This window comes from Euprymna scolopes, chromosome 44 (assembly GCF_053919585.1).
Source record: "Euprymna scolopes isolate OS-2025 chromosome 44, ASM5391958v1, whole genome shotgun sequence".
In the NCBI taxonomy this organism is placed as follows: domain Eukaryota; kingdom Metazoa; phylum Mollusca; class Cephalopoda; order Sepiida; family Sepiolidae; genus Euprymna; species Euprymna scolopes.
The window spans coordinates 52,253,154-52,265,955 of record NC_136525.1 but is presented as its reverse complement, the minus strand read 5'-3'; the positions used below and the strand labels follow the sequence as shown (position 1 = coordinate 52,265,955).

The window sequence follows — 12,802 nt, the reverse complement described above, 5'->3', positions numbered from 1 at the left end:
GAACAATGTTTTTTTTTTGGTTTCAGTTTTTTTACCGTACCTTACTTTCAATAAATCTGTTAATAGGATTTCCTGTCTTCAGAGTTTTGATTGTTGGTACACGTTTAATGCTAACTGTTCAGGGATCGTAGTTTTCTAACCAAACGCATCCTGAAGACAGTATAGAGTCATTAGTTCCGCTATGTTACTTTTGAGGGTGGGGCAAAATTTGAGGCTCAGTTTTAGTATTTCGATTTCGTTCTTTGTTAATAAACTATACTATAAGAACTTTTAATAGATATCTTAATAGTATACATTTTAATTTTTATCGTGCTCAGTATCCTATATTACATTTCTCATGGATTGGTATGTTTATATGTAGTATATTTCAACCGATATTTTAAAATAGGGTATATAGGGAGTACTCAATTAAAACGAACAACCTTTTTCTACATAGTCACCGCCATTCTTGTTGCACTTTTTCCAGGAATTCAATGAAATGTCTTTATAACAAGGCAGGTTTTCAATACCCTCTGACCCATTTGGGCGAAATAAAAAAAATAAAAGGCCCAATTTATGTCCTTGCAGTAGTTCTATATGGCCTTGAGTGTATCACATGACTGAACAACTAGCCAATCGTATTGAGGTGTTTCAAAATCACGTAATGCGTCTAATAAAAAAAAAAAAACAAAAAAAAAAACATATCAACCCTCTATCAAACTACTTTCCTACCCACTCTATTTAATAAAATCCAAAGTAAAACCATTAAACATTTAGGCCATAACACATAAAACCAAGAGTAGTAGTAATTTTTCTAATGCACTCACCTCTAAAAGACAGAAAGTCTGTTCTGTTTGCTGTCAACACACAGGGGCTGGGAGACTGCAAAGACCAGATGTGGAGGCAACCCCACATACCTGACCTTTAACCAGCTCCCATTTCCCACCTCTCGGGAGCTGGTCCCCTTTGTCCCTTCCCCTTCCCTTCACTCCTCACATTAAAAATCGGACTTGTGCCTAATTTGCTCGGTGGGGGAGCAAATAAATACCCACATGGGCTGGGAGAAGAAGAAAATGAAGAAGAAGAAGAAGATGGTACGTTAGAAGGCCAAAAAGGCAGTGGAAAGCCAAGAGAAGGTGGAGAGAAAATATTTTTGATTGGACATTTCTTAACAGTCGGGTGTCCATCAACCAGCTTGTCCTGGATCAGAAAGAATAGCAAAATATAAGTCACGTGAGTTCGCAATCCGCACCAGAAGCGGAAGAGGCAACTCATGATTATCCCATCCATAGCCCTTGAACCCCTGGGGGTGGGGGGCATCTACAACTTTTGTAGATGTTTTTATAGCGAGGAGTTCCTTTTACAGAGTGAGGGTGCTGACCCCACGCCCAACCTTCCCAGAAGGTACATACAGCGCCTCGAATTCCCAAATGGTCACCCATCTGGTACTGGCCAGGCTCAATGTTGCTTAACTTCGGTGATCTGACGAAAACCAGTGTGTCAACGTGATTGTATCGTACAACTCATGATGAAGATCCTTATTAAATTTAAAGGAATTGTTGTCGAGGATCATATCCATGTGTCCGTATTTCTGCTCTATCTTTACATATAGTGTCTCTTCCAGCTAGACTAGTGTAAGGGTGGCCTATGCTGAGCCTAATATTTGGATGAAGTTATTAAATTCGAAGGAATTGTTGTTGGGTATGATATCTCTGCTGTCAATCATGAATTGTTTGGTGAATTTGGAGTGTGATGTTTGTATATGTTTATCGATCCAGTATGAGATTGCTTTTTCCCCCCTAAGTTGTGGGGTATATTGCTGTATAGGCTGCTAACATCAAATGTGACAACTGTGTCTATTAGGTTATTAAGTCTGCTTGTCGGCTGAATGTGAGGTCATTGGGATTTGAGGTGCTGATGTATTCAGAGTTTTGTATGTTGATGGCATGTCTTATCTCGTTAAGATTTGTGTATTTTGGGTAGTTCGTAGAAGTTGTTGACTTTTGTTGCAAACTTTTGTTTTGTTGTTGTTTTTTTTATGTAGGAGTCACCACTTATTAAGGCCCAGAGGCCACACGAGGATAAGATTTACTGAATGTACAGTAGTACATGGGATAATATAATAATTGTTAGTAATGGAAATTTAGTAAATTGGATTACTTAAGGGGACGGTTCATCAAGAATTTGTTTACATTGGACTTGAAGACAACAAAATTCTAGTCAGATGGAAAACAAGCAAATGAGAGTTCCACAGGCATGCAGCTCTAAGAAAGAAGCTTTGTTTATGGAATCTACGTTTTGGTTTAGGTACAGATAAAGAGTGGGAAAAATTATTGACAGTGGTTTCAACTAGGCAAGTGATTTTTTTTTTTTGTGAAAGTTTGGTGAGTGGGGGGGGGCATAGATTGGAGCTCAGACAAGTACTTGACAATGGAAATAACGATAAAGCAAAGACAAGCTCGCAACATCTCTTCTGTGGGAAAGAGGTTGCAGGGAAGAGAAAAGGGCATCCCTCACTAAGCTACAAAGTCTATTTTGAACTCTGTCAAGGAAGGATAAGCTGCTTCTAGCAGCTCCTGCCTAGATGTGGCAGCAGTACTCTATCCTTGAACGTACTTTGCTTTTATATAGATAGAGAATTGCATCAGCAGTGAGATATCTACTGGAGCGGTAGAAGAATCCTACTATTTTTCCAACGACTTTGGCAACAGACTTGATGTATGTCTTCCATTTAAGATCAGGAGTAAAGGTCAAGTTCAGAAGCTTGTCAAAACACGGAGCCTCCGCAAGACGAGAGCCATTCATTTCAATTGATGCCAGATAGGGATAAGAGTGTTGACGATGCAAAGATAGAAGCTTGGTTTTAGATGCATTAAAAGTAACCAGCCACCTCTTTCCTCATTGCACCATGTACGCAAGATCAGAGAGAATCAGAGAGAACTTGGTTGTTCACGGCCTTTGATGTGTTGCCATAGATGGTAGTGTAATCAGCATAAATGTCTACAAATGATCTAAGGATGTGTTTTGGGAGATCATTGATGTAGATCAGGAAGAGAGTTGGGCCCAAGATGGACCCTTGAGGGACTTCAGCATTAATACTGTGAGCTTCCGATAACCTATCTAAAAGAAATTATTTAATAATTGAGACATTTCCAGCTACGGTATAGCTGGAAATCTTGTTAAGTAGGCCTTTATGCCATACCCTATTAAAGGATTTTCATATGTCAAGAGCAATTGCCCTAGAAAGGAAGCCTTTGTTGAGTGATTTGCTAATCCTATGAAATAACTGTAAGCACATCTGCTGTAGATCTAGCAGAACGGAAACCATATTGCATGTCAATAAGAAGGTTATTTCTGCTGAGGTGGTTGACTACTTTGCTATTGAACACAGCCTCCAGCAAATTACTCATGAGGCACAGGAGACTTATTGGTGTGTACTGGGAGGGAGATGACCGATCACCAGAATTCTTAAATACAGGGCATACTGATGAAGTTTTCCAGGATGTTGGGAAGCAATTCTCCTTAAGACAATACTTAAACAGCTTTGTAAGTATGGGAGCTAGTTCTGGTTGAAGCTTTTTCAACATTATAATTGGAATCCCGTTAGGGCCAGTTGCTTTACTGAAATCAAAGTTCTTGATTAGCTTGCCAACATCACACACACGTATGTATGTATGTCGCACAGGAAATACGGGGGGTGTCATATCGGGTAGAATTAGCTGCAAAGTTCTTGCCAAATAGTTTGGCTTTGTCTGATGCTGACAAGATTACTTCAGGTCCATTGATGATGGTTGGGATAGAACGCACACTTCTGTTCAGGATCCTATTTGCTATTTGCCAAAACTGGTGGGAACCAAGCTCCTGCTCAGTTACTTTGGATTTAACGGATTGAGCATACAACTCTCTTGCATTTTTTATTACTTTTTTACAGTGGTTGCTGGCAGTTCTGAACGCGACTTTAGTCTCAGTACATCTATTATGTTGGAAGCAGTGGAAAAAGTGATTTCTGTGCGCAATGGCAGCAGCACATTCTGGAGAGAACCATGTTTGGCTGTTAGGTTTTTGCTGGAATTTTTTTTAGGGTATGAAGCGGTCTATATCTACAATTAACCATTCCATCAGGTCTGATACTATAAAGAATATGCTTTTTAAACATGGAACAGAGATAGGTCAGATATAAATGTACAGAAGGTATCCCAGTCAGCTATAGAATATAGTATATAGATATACTGTATGATGGAGAGGTACATCTGAGGACTTATTACATTTCATTTTTATCTTAACTGATACAACCGAGTGGTTGGAAGATCCCAGTAGAGACAGAACGGAAGACGAACATAGCTCAGGGCAAGTTGTGAGAAAAAAGTCTAGAAGACTTGCATACTGACCATCAGGAAGGTAAATTAGGGTCTTCTCTGGAGATGTCCCTACCACATAGAAAGCTTTTAATTACGAACTTATTTAGGGAAATGGTTGGCCCAATGCCAGCTTTGCTTAGGAATAATAGGTCCAGTTTAGTATTCTATAATTAGATTTCAACCTCTGGAAGGTTGGAACATAGACCCCTGATGTTGGTTGGTTGTTTTACGGCATATCAACACTTTTCAGGTTATTTAATGCCAAATCCGGTGATTTTGAAGAAAACATTTTTAATAGAATATATTTGTTTTTTGCAAGTCAGTTTCTATTTAACCCATAGTTGGGACCCTAACAAGTAGTACCACTCCGGGTCAGAGTGGACTTGGGAGCAATGGTAATTAAAGGGTGGCTCCACACTCCCCAGAGCCCGCAAGCTGGGGCCTCACAATTGGATATAGCTTAAGGCCCTGATGCTGGAGAAGGAGACATGGAAGATGGAGTTTTGGGTTTATTCATGTATTTTTTCTGGAAACTTTTCATGATGAAGTTTTAAGACTTGGTTAGAGCAGGGTAGAGAGGGAAAGTAAGAGAGTAAAAGAAACAAAGAATTTTTTTTTGTAGCACATAAAATAAAGCTGTAACAATTACCCACTAATATGGAATTGAGAAGCCGCACCAGAAGCTACTGCATGGTCCAGAGTCCATTCACCAAATGGCAATACAGCAGCCCTAGTACTTTGCACCTGCTGATCGGACAGTCTCCATTAGTGGTTAATCCAAGGTTCGGTCTCTGACTATCAGGCATCAGTCCAGATAAAACGTTTACCTCCGGCACCCTTACTAGTGACATGGTCACAAGGATAGACATAGAAACAGAAAATTTCCAACATTTCTGGCTATTGTTCATGAAGTATTACCGACCTGGAAAGCAGCTTTTCCTTCACCCTTTGTCAGAAAAATCATTCATTGGAAATGAGGATTGGGGGAGAAAAAAGGAGAAGCGAGAGTTACAGGAGCTGCCGATAACGCACACACAATGCATTATCCACTCTCCATTTAAAAAAAAAATATATATTAAATTATGTACTTGCTATAAGTCCAATTGACGTGCTGGAGAGAAAGTATGGTGATAGATTCCCTTCTCACAAACTGAAAATGACTAGAATTGTCAAAAGTTTGTGAGGAAATCGTTTTCTTTTTTTGTTTAATTTAGAAGATGTGTTTTTGTTGTAAAGTTTGTGAGGAAGTCCGTTTCTTTTGTTAATATTCTTGTTGTGCAAAGTTTTGTGATTTTAGATATGACTGCATTGTTTATGTTATTGGTTTGTAATAGCTTCGTTTCTAATGATTCTAAATTTTCTGACCCACTTCCAGCTGTCTGATCTAGCTGAAATTTTGCATGTGCAATGATTTCTATCTCTACGGGTTATGTGGTAAATTACAGCTCTGAACTAATTGTGGTTTGTGTTTTACAGGTGTTTGAACTGAGTCAGGTGTGAAATGGAGCCTGTTGAATGTAGAGCAGTGATCCGATTTTTGTATTTGAAAGGACGCACACCACAGGAGACTTGATGAAATGAAAGAAACTTATGGTGATAATGCCCCATCATATGACCTTGTAAAACGCTGGCATCATGAATTCAAACATGGCCGGAAGTCTGTGGAAACAGCTCCCAGACCTGGTCGCCCCCACTTCTGCCATTGATGAGGCATCTGTCCGTCAAGTTGAGGCTGCCATTTTGGAAGATCGGTGCATTACTATTCGCCAAATAGCCCAAGATGTCAAGATTAGTACAGGGTCTGTGGAAACTATCATTCATGGCCATTTGCATATGCATAAGGTGTCTACTAGATGGATTCCCAGGTTGCTCACACCATTCCAGAAGCAAGAACGCGTCGAGTGCTAGAGGATGAATTTGGAGATGTGCCAAGAAGATGAGTCAAAGTTTTTCAAAAGATTGATTCCATAGGATGAAACCTGGGTCCATCACTATGATCCAGAAACCAAAGCCCAGTCAATGTAGTGGAAGCATTTGGACTCACCACCTCCAAAGAAGTTAAGGGTGCAGCCCTCCGCGGGCAAGGTCATGCTCAGTCTTCTGGGACCAGGACGGAGTAGTGATGACAGATTTCAGCAACAGTACTTTCCTCCTGCAGGACAATGCTCTGGTCCACAACTCGCCAGATCAGAAGCACGGGCGTGTAGTTATGAAATCCTCCCCATCGTCCCTACTCTCCTGACCTTGCACCTTCTGACTTTCACCTCTTCCCAGCCATGAAGTTGTTTTTGAAAGGAAAGCGTTTCCCAGATGATGCAGGCTTTATTTCTGAAGTCATGTCGGGGTTGGAGGACCAACCTGGAGTGTTCTACAAAAACGGTCTCCAGAGCTGCATCAAACGATGGGAGAAATGCATAACTCTGGGTGGTTCCTATGTAGAGAAAGACTAATAACTGTGCCAAGTTTCGTTGCTCTACTTGCTATGGGAAGTGGGTCAAGGGCATTACTTATTGCACACCCCTCGTAGGTTACTGGTGAGTTTGTCTTTTTGCTGGGGGTTAAGGTTGCAGAGACTTTCAAAGAAAGTGTTTAGCTTCTTTGTACTGTTATGTTTGTTGAGGAAGTACGTTGACTTGTTTTTCACTAGAGAATCATGTTTAACATGAGTCTGAATTTGTGTTCAAATTCTTTCTTTAGGATCAGAGAAACACTTGCACAAAACAATGCAATTAGAACTAATTATATTAAAGTAAATGTTGACTCGGTGGGCAAAGAGACAAAACAGTAAATCACATAATTGAATGTAGCAAATTTGCCATACACGTATGCAAAAGCAGACACAACTGCGTGGGGATCGCAGTACACTGGGAAGTATGCAAAAGAATCATGTTTAACTTGAGTCTGAATTTGTGTTCAAATTCTTTCTTTAGTTCCGCTATGTTACTTTTGAGAGTGGGGCAAAATCTGAGGCTCAGTTTTCTTAATGTCTCTGTGACTTGACTATGAAAAGGATCAGAGAAACGGAATCGTTACTGACACCTGCACAAAACAATGCAATTAGAACTAATTATTATTAAAGTAAATGTCGGCTCGGTGGGCAAAGAGACAAAACAGTAAATCACATAATTGAATGTAGCAAATTTGCCATACACGTATGTAAAAGCAGACAACTGCAAATGACTGCATTTTGAACATGCAAATTTTTTTTTTTTTTTACATAGGCGTCACCACTTATCAAGGCCGATAGGCCACTCAAGGATAAGGGTTAAAGAGTGTAAAGTAGTCAAAAGGACAATATAGTAATCGATAGTAATGGAAGTTCAGTAAATTTGTTAACTTAAGTGGAACGGCTCATCAGAAACTTGCTCACGTTGGACTTGAAGACAACCATATTATAGACAGCTGGAAAGTAGGAAAACGGAAGACGATTCCACAGGTGTGCAGTTCTAAGAAAGAAGCTTTGATCATGGAATCTATGTTTAGGTTTAGGCAGAGATAAAGAGTGGGGAAAATTATTGATAATGTTTTCAGCTAGTCTAGTGTTTCTTGTGAAAGTTTGGCGAGGGGGGGACCATAGATTGAAATAAATAGTACAAACACAATCCAGACACAGTAGTAGAAAATGAAAATCATAAAATCATCTGGGATATGGACATACAAACAGATTAACTTATACAAGTAAAAAATAGTCGGTAAGAATGAAAAAAAAAACCTGCTTTGTCGTTTCAGCAGTTCACAGAGTGCAAATAAAAGGATACAAAAAAGAAAACGAAACAAAGAACTCAGAACATAAAGAAAGTCACGTTTCTGAATTTTGGAGGTGAGGGTTGGTTATTCGTATCATTTGGATTCTCCAACTTTCTTCAGCCATATTCTGTTGAACTTAAATTTAGGTCTTTTTTTTTATATTTTGAATGTTTGTGTTGAGTTTTGGAAGGTGTATGTGTTTTCCGCTATTATGTCAAAAACTCTACATTGTTATTTGTTGCATGTTATAACCCCTTTTGTAGTGTGTTGATCAAGTTTGGAGGAGGTTAGAAAGTTTTTGGGTTAGCGTTGGATTGGCATTTTATTGCGTCTAGTAGGGTTGGATCAAATACAATTGTATTTGTATTTCAATTGTATTTAAATACAATTTTAATGTAATTGTATTTGTATTTTAACATCACAAGAAAAAGTAATTTGTATTTGTATTATGGCATCCAGGAAAATAGTATTTTGTATTTGTATTTATATTTGAGAGAGAGAGAGAGAGAGAGAGAGAGAAGGAAACTTTCAGAGCTCTAATGATAATAAAATGCAATGAGGACATGATATAGAATGTAATGTAGATGTCAAATTTGGAAGGAAATATTTCTTTTCTTTTTCGCATATTTTCAGATTTCTTTATTACTTTGAAAAAAAAAAAAAGTACTTTTGTTTTTGTTTAAATCAGTTATTGTATTTTTATTTGTATTTTGAGATTGAGGAATAAAAGTATTTGTAGACTTAGGAATAAAAGTATTTGTATTTGTATTTCTGGTAACCTAAACGAAAGTATTTGTATTTCAATTGTCAAAAGTCAGTATTTGATCCAACCCTAGCGTCTAGTCTGGTGTTGTCGTTCTGCGAGGAATTCCTAAAATATGATGATGTGGATTGTTGGTTTCATTATTTTAGTTGAGGGGTGGGTTGTGTTGTATAGGGTTGTGATAGTGTCTGAAATATTTGGATTGATTACATTGGTGGGGTGGGGGGGGGGGGGTGAGTATTTTTGAAGGCGTTAAAAAAGGAATGTAATAAGGTTGTCCGAAACGCATTAAAATTATTCCAATAAAATGAAAATATCAAATAATAAAACAAGTATATAAAAAAACAATTGCTGATAAGCCAACTCATATACATATATATATATATATATATATATATATTCAGGCAAACATTATTAAAAACAATAGAGATACCTTGCTTAATGATTCTTTTTTTCATTTTTTCGATCTTTCGTAAGATTCTCCTAACTTCAAGATGGAAGGTATTTACCATCCAAATTTTTAATCGAGTTTTTTATCACTCGTAAATGCATATTTTAATCGAGTTTTCATTGACTCTTTTTATCATTCGTAACTATATATTTCACTTCTATTTTTAATATTTTATCTCCACCTGATGATGATTCAAGAAAGAATCGAAAGCGCTCGTGTGAACCATGGAACATTTGTAAATACCTTCCATCTTGAAGTTAAAAAAATCTTACGAAAGATCGAAAAAAAAGAAAACAAGAATCATTAAGCAAGGTATCTCTGTTGTTTTCAACAATGTTTGCCTAAATGAAGGAATGCTGCCTAAATACACTAATATATATATATAGGGGTGATAAGTAGTCAAATGGATTAATTCTAATCTTATAAATACAAGACTGGTAAATTAAAAAAAGATATCCGTTTTGAATTTGGAAACAGACGAATCTCACAGGTAAGGAAGCCATTTTTGTTAACATGAATAGGTTAGCCTAATTAATGAGTAGGTAACTAGATCCAATATTTGGAACATTTTTTTGTTCTTGTGATTAAGGGAGGTGGTGTCTGATCAACACTGCTGGGGAGCCATGATTTAATATATTGTTTTGTTTTTAAATCCTCGAAACAGCGTTTCATGGTAAACAATTGATAATCCCTTAAATTAACATACAGACTATTGTGAATTCAAGAGAGCAAGTCAATGTATAGATTACAGGTGATAAAAATATATAAAAATTAAATAAGTTTTTTTATATATAGTTTTAAAGACTATATATATATATATATATATATATATATATATATATATATATGCATAAAAGTGAAAGTGTGTGTCTGTGTGTGTACATTTCCCTACGCAATAACTCTGTCAATATTAAGTCTACAGACTCAAAATTTGATATACAGGGTACTGAGATTTGGGAAAATCGATGTGATCGGTTTTCGGCCAGAAATTTGGCGATTAAGGGGTCAAAGTTTAATGATTTGACCTTTGAGGTCTAATCACTTGAAATTTTAAATATAGGTTTCTTGGACATGGATCTAACTTAATAACTTGATTTGAGTCCAAAACAAAAAATTTTAAGGGGTCATAATAGAGGTCAAAGTTAAAAAAAATTGACCGGTTTGTTTTTTTGTTGCTCAACATACACCTCCAAATACCCGGGCAACGCCGGGCACCCATGCTAGTATATATATATATATATATATATATTTATTCTAAAGAAGCTTTGAATAAAAAAAAATGCAAAAATAAAAATAAAGAATGCAGTTTAGATTCCCGAAAGAAAAAAAAAAAAAATTTATTTTAACCTATCGCAGACTAAGCACCTACATAATCCAATTTCTAAAAAGTTTATAATGACCAAAGAGAATTCATTTATATATGGATGAAAAAAAAAAAAAAAGCCTTAAAATGAAATTGTTAAATTGAAATAGTACTTGCATAAGACAATTTCGCAAAAGGTCTTCAATTTAAAAACAGAATTTAACTACATACAGATGAAAAGAGAAAACCTTAACTAAAATTTTGTAAATAGAAAACAGATCATCATATATATATATATATATATATATTAGTGATGAGACGATACAATTACTGATTCCTTACTAAATTCCAGATTCCGATTCTTAAAATATCTCTAAATATTTAATGATAAAGTTGTTATTCCCCCCCACACACACAATTACGGTAAAAACACACGTTAAATGAGCAGATTATTTCTCAAATGTAAGAATACACGTGTGTATAGATTTTAGCTAAACTAGTTGTTTAACTATTTACAATTTTATTATTGCTACCAATAGTGGAAGAGTTTGTTTTAAACAAAATTAAATAACATTTTAATTGGAATTCATTATTGAGATGAGTATTATTTATATTAATTTATTTATTGCGGACTATTATTCTCATCTTTATTAGTTGTTGTTTCACAACGTTTCAGCCAACTATTCCTCTGGCCTTCGTCAGGTGGTAACCGCGACGGATAGGAACTTCGAATCTCCTAACTGCATTCTCAGCAACTAATAAAGATGAGAATAATAGTCCGAAACAAAAATAAATTAATATAAATAATGCTCATCTCAAAAATGAATTCCAATTAAAATAATATATATATCAATCGGTACGGACCCGACTATGGAAGATCGGATAATAAATAAACGTGGATTTATAAGATCAAAAAATCCAACCTTGATCACCCTTCGGGGCCCGTGGCGCAATTGATAGAGGCGTTGAATCTCTACGGTTCCAGGTGAGCATTGTCTGAAGATAGTGGTTTCAATCCTACCCAAAGCCGGCCAGAGGCTTACTTCGCCAAAACGTGGTGAGACGACAACTATGGAAGGCAGTAATTGCTGAGGATGCAGTTAGGAGATTCGAAGTTCCTATCCCGTTGCGGTCACCACCTGACGAAGGCCAGAAAAATAGTTGGCTGAAATGTTGAGAAAACAACTTCTAAAAAAATTGAGGATAATAGTCCGCAATAAATAAATATCTGTAATCTTTCTATCAAATTTGGGAATCTGCACGCAATTTTAAACTGAACTTCTTTTAATCCACAAGGGTAGCATTCTCTCATTCTGTCAACCATGACGGAGTAGAAATCAAATTCCCAGTTTGTATTCTTTGTATCAGCTACACTAATTATTAAATATATCGGAGATGAATTTATTTATTGTGGACTGTTATCCTCATCTTTTAGACGAGGATTCAACATCTCAACGCCTCTTTTAGTTGAGGATTCAACGTCTCTATCCACTACACCACAGGCCCCAAAGACGTTGAATCTCTACAGTTCCAGGTAAGAATTGTCTGAAGATAGCAGTTTCAATCCTACCCAAAGCCGGCCAGAGGCTTACTTGGCCAAAAACATGGTGAGATGACGACAACTATGGAAGGCAGTAATTGCTAAGGACACAGAAGATTCAGAGTTCCTATCCCGTCGCAGTTACCACCTGACTAAGGCCAGAGGAATAGTTGGCCGAAACGTTGTGAAACGACAACTAATAAAGATGAGGATAATAGTCCGCAATAAATAAATTAAAATTAAATAAATAAAATTTAAAAAAAATGACAAAAGAATCGTTCTGACATCAGAAAATAGGAAACAATTTTTCCAATTCCGATGCCCCAAAAAGTTCTGATTTTCCGATTCTCGATTCCGATTAATCATGCCAACACTAATATATAAAGTCTGTTTATTATACAAACATTATTGGCTACATATGTGCATATATGTTTCAGTGGAATCCCAATTCAAAAATAACACTTCATCAGACTAAAAAATGAATCAAGATTTTGGTCTAATGAAGTGTTATCCTTGAATTAGGATTCCACTGAAACATGTATGCATATATGTAGCCAATAATGTTTGTATAATAAACAGACTATATACCAGCTCTATCCTACATTGAGCACTCTTTAATAATCACATGGGTTTCATTGGATTTACATCTAGGAAACCAATC

At 36.7% G+C, this 12,802-nt stretch overlaps 1 protein-coding gene across 3 annotated transcripts in view; it reads right to left on the bottom strand.

Moving 5' to 3' along the window:
• Nucleotides 1-12,802, bottom strand: part of LOC145268841 (uncharacterized) — a 177,877-nt gene that overhangs the window by 30,355 nt on the left and 134,720 nt on the right. The window lies entirely within an intron of this gene.